Genomic DNA, 5,055 nt, shown 5'->3' on the forward strand with positions numbered 1-5,055 from the left:
TGTGGTATATATATATACAATGGAGTACTACATGGCAATGAGAAAGAATGAAATATGGCCATTTGTAGGAAAGTGGATGGACCTCGAGGGTGTCATGCTAAGTGAAATAAGTCAGGCAGAGGACAGATACCATATGTTTGCACTCATGGGTATAACAGGAGAGCAGGAGAAACCTAATGGAGGACCAGGGGGAGGGGAAGAGGGAAAGAGTTGAGGAGAGAGAGGGATGCAAAACTTGAGAGACTCTTGAATACTGAAAACGAACTGAGGGTTGAAGGAAAAGGGGGAGGGGGGAAAAGAGGTGGTGGTGATGGAGGAGGGCACGTGTGAGGAAGAGCACTGGGTGTTGTATGGAAACCAATTTGACAATAAACTATTTAAAAAAATTAATAAAAACATACCACCAAAAATAAATAAATAAATAAAAAGGATGGGTGGTTGGGATCCTGGATGACTCAGTCAATTGAGTATCCAACTTTGGCTTAAGTCATGATCTCAGAGTTTTGGGGTTCGACCCCTGCTTTGGGCTCTGCGCTGACAGCTTAGAGCCTGGAGCCTGCTTCAGATTCTGTGTCTCCCTCTCTCTCTGTCCCTCTCCTACTAGCACTCTCTCTCTCAAAAATAAAAATTAAAAAAATTAAAAAAAAACATTTAAAAAAGGGAGGGTGTTCACTTTAGTCCACTTCAGGCGTCCATGTGCACGCCTTCCCTAGGCCACAGAGCCTGGGGGTACAGTCATGGTGAGGTCACCTGAAATATACGGCTTCTGGCTCTGAGCTCTAACGACTTAGCCTTCAAAACCCACCAGACATTTTCTCGGGTTTTAGGGCTGTTTGACATCTTCTATCTTGTGGACGTGTGTTGATGTCACCCTCCTGGTCGCGCTCACCACTCCTGTCACTGGTCACTGCATAGCCCCAGATCTGCACCCACCAGGGTCCTGTGGCTATAGGCCACAGAAACTAACTCTGGCTAACTTAAGCAGGAAAACAATTGATTGGAAGGTTATCAGGCATCTCATGGGTTCGACGGCACTCCCCACCTTTTTTCCTGTGCTGTTTTGCTTGATTTTATTCCTGGAAGTACCTGTCCTTTACCCAGGTCACAGGAGAGGAATGCTGATAAGTCTATGCAGCCAGTCAGGGTGCCTCTGCCTTGTTGCCAGCAACTGGTTTAGGCCCAGGCATGTGATGCTACTCTAGCCAATGAGACATGGGGGGAGCCCACTAGGCCAAGGATCCTGACAGAGTCACAAGCTGCTGGAAGTTTGAGTGTAGCCCTGACTTTATCGAAGGTGGAATTAACCCTCCTTGCCTCTGAAAAATGATACACTGGGGCACCTGGGTGGTGCAGGCAATTTAAGTCTCCAACTTCAGCTCAGGTCATGATCTCAACGGTTTGTGGGTTTGAGCCCCACCTTGGGCTCTGTGCTGACAGCTCAGAGCCTGGAGCCTGCTTTATATTCTGTGTCTCCCTCTCTCTCTGCCCCTACCTCACTTGTTCCCTCTCTCTCTCTCTCTCTCTCTCTCTCTCTCTCTCTCTCTCTCTCAAAAATAAATACACATTAAAAAAAAAGATATACTTGCTGATAGTTTAAACACATTTAGTCAGTCTTCTATTGCTTTCAACCAAGAGGTCCTAACTATCACATAAATGCCAAGTATCTTCCGTGGGTGGTTGGTAGAGCGATGGAGGGGAAAATAAGCTGACGGCTGAAAGGGTAGCATTAATGAGATTTCAAAATAAAGGAGGCTGATGCATATTTTGAAGACAAGAATTACCTCATAGATAAGAATTGACTGAAAATGCTAGAGAGAAAGGGAAAACTCAGCAAGGAGGTCACCACTCATTAAGCAGATGCTTGCTGTATACGGCACTGTGAAGGGGTAAAGATGTAATGAGGAGCAGAAGACAAGATCCCTGGTCCCTGAAACTTTCAGTCGGGGTGGGTTGGAGAGATAATGAGAATGCAAATAACAAAATAAACAGGGTAAGATAATGGAAGGTAATTTTAGGGGAGTGGTTAATTTTGATGGAAGGAAGTCCCCTCTGAGAGACCCAAAGGGAGAACCAGCCAGCCATGTGAAGAACAACATAGAGATTCCCCCAAATGTCTCAGGGCAGTAGTTGGCTCTGTCCTGGCTGAGAGTTTGATGCTCATTCCAGAAAGGCAAAGAGGTGGTAACAGAGCTGGCCTGGAGGCTCATGCAGGCCAAGAGTGACAGAGTAGCTGGAGACCTCCCCTGTGGCAGGACAGGCTGGGAATTCAAGTCTCACTGACTCTCTAGAGGCTGGAAAAGTTTGAGTGGAGTATTTGGAGGAAGAGCCTGTGGGTTGAAGGAAGGACACTTTGGGGCCAGCCGATGACCCTCTGGTGTCTGAGTGCCCAGCTACTACTTCCAGCCTTGCCTTGCCCATCCAGTCTGGGCAAGTCTGGAGTTCCAACCTGTTCCCCATTTTTTAAAAAATATGTTTACATATTTTAAAAAATATATTTTAATGTTTACTTATTTTTGAGAGAAAGACAGAATGCAAGCAGGGGAGGGCCAGAGAGAGAGGGAGACACAGAATGTAAAGCAGGCTCCAGGCTCTGAACTGTCAGCACGGAGCCCGACATGGGGCTCAAACCCACAAACCGTGAGATCATGACCTGAGCTGAAGCCGGACGCATAACCGGTTGAGCCACCCAAGCGCCCCTGTTCCCCAGTTTTAACATGCCTGGATTTGGGCTGCTATAACAAAATGCCATAGACTACATGAGAAATATATTTCTCACAGTTCTGCAGGCTGGGAAGTCCAAGATCAAGGTGCTGGCAGCTTCAGTGTCTGGTGAGAGCTTGCTTCTTCGTTCATAGATGGCTGTCTTCTGGCCATGTCCTCACGTGGCAGAAGGAGCAAGAGATCCCTCTGGGGTCTCTTTTATAAGAGCATTAATCCCTTTCATGAGGCCTCATGACCTAATCACCTCTCCCAAAGGCCCAACCTCCTGATACCATTACACTGGGGGTTAGGATCTCAATATATGAATCTTGTGGGGACATAAAAAAACAGCTCAACCAAATCAATAAGCCCCTCAAGAGTGTTGGCTTTTTGTGTGGCTTCTGCTTGGAGTTTGTGTAGGGCAGATACAAAGATAAGACCTAACCTCAAGTAGCTTACTGGTCAAGGATTCAAGAGTACTGCATCTGAAACAATTATCAGTGAAACCCCCCAAGGCCACCCAAGGGTTATAGAGCATGGGTGGCCATTACAAGCCCCTCCTCACTGCATTGGTCACTGCACTGGTCACAACCTCTCAACCTAGCATCAACAGCCCTCTCCTGGCCCACGGGTCCCTTCTTCCAAGCCTCTGGAAGAAGTAAGGGTGGACAATTTCTTACTGATATTCCCAGACCCTTTAAGGGTAAATCATCAAGTTCAAGGCAGACACGTCTGCTCATTCTGTGGTGTCCGTCCTCCAGTCTCCTGGGGGGATGTGTAGGAGGATGTGAAGGAGGAGGGCCAGTGGGCTGGACTAGGACTCCTTTGCACAGAGGTGACATTGCCACAGTGGGCCTAGCCAGCCCAAGGTCCTAGTTTTGGGGGTCCTGTCGCTGAATAAATAAGAAAAATGTTGACTGCTTACCATATTGGTCTGTCGAAGAGGCAGACCACCAGCATTTTTCTTGTATTATCTCATTCAATCCACACAACAGTCCTACACGCTGAAGACTTTAGTCCACGTTCCAGAGAGGTAGAGTCACCTTAGTCAAGCCACCAGGAAGTGGTGCAGCCAAGCTTTGAACCCCAGCAGCCTTCCTGAAGCATCCCTGGTTGATGCCATTGTGCTCGCTGGCAGATTGGCTTATTATGGGAATTTCCCTTCTTACCACAACATGGAGGACTGAGCTAGAGGCCATTCTGAGCAGTGTGAAGAGACAGGATGGGGATCCAAGAGAAGAGGAATTCCAGGAAAGACTGCCATTTTGGCTGTTTTTTCCCTTAACGTTCCCCAGGCAGGGAGCGCTAACTTTTGATTTGCCAGGTGTCTCTCTGTTCTTCTAATTAACACCAGAGCCCGCCTTTAGTCAGAACCGTCCCTATAGCTGGAATCCATCACTCGGTGGCTCAAGGGGCCAGTCCTCTGTGAGAGCCCGGGAGGACAAAGCAACCACCAACTCGGGGTGGAGTTTCCTGTGATGATGTTCTCTTTGCCTCGGCTTTTAAAAGCTCCAGTATGACCTACCCCATTTATGGTGGAGGCCAGGCGGGTAGAGTGTGGGGAAGAAGGAAAAAAATCAAGCTGAAACAGCTCCTCTTTGCCTCCCTGGATTCCCTTCCAAAATGCTGTCAGCACTGCCAGTTGGAAAATATTTTTCTCCCTCCCTTTGTCTTCTTTCTTATTTAAAAAAAAAAAAAAGCCATCTGGTGTCAAATTCACTCCTGGCACATCATAAAGGGTAGCACTAAAAATGTCCCTGAAAAACTAAAAGCAAAACCACAGCAGTACACATGGGATTTAATCTCAGCATCCCAGAGTTTCAGAGTCGCCAGGGGCCCCAGAGATCAAACCTTTCCGGGTGCACTGGAGGAAACTGAGGCTGGGGGGGTGGGGGGCGGGGTTAGGCCACTCTTTGGAAAATGTGTATTGAGCGCCTACTATATTCGCAAGGCACCCTTCGGCGTGGGAGATTAATCGTGAACAGAAAAGACAAAAATCCCTGCCTTCTTGGAGTTTTCAGTGGGCGGCTCTTGCCTGGTCCTTGGGCCCTGCCACTGCCCCGCATTCCGGAACGGCCCCGGGGGAGGCGGAGGGGGGGGCTGGCTTTGGCCGTGCTCCCCCCACGCGGCGCCCGCGCCCGCCCTCGTGGTTGTCACCTCCCGGCTGCGGGTCCGCGGGGGGCCTCGGGCGGCGCCCGCGTCCCGGGGCCGGGACCGCTGTTTACTTTCGGGCGAAGTTCGCAGCGCGCCGCCCCGGCGCGGTCCCCGGCGGCTGTCGCCGTAATCTCTCGCCGCTTCCTCCCTCCGCCGCTCCGGCTCCGCATTCCTCAGGGTTGAGCAACAACTTTCCCTCCG

Source organism: Suricata suricatta, chromosome 10 (genome assembly GCF_006229205.1).
Source record: "Suricata suricatta isolate VVHF042 chromosome 10, meerkat_22Aug2017_6uvM2_HiC, whole genome shotgun sequence".
NCBI lineage: Eukaryota > Metazoa > Chordata > Mammalia > Carnivora > Herpestidae > Suricata > Suricata suricatta.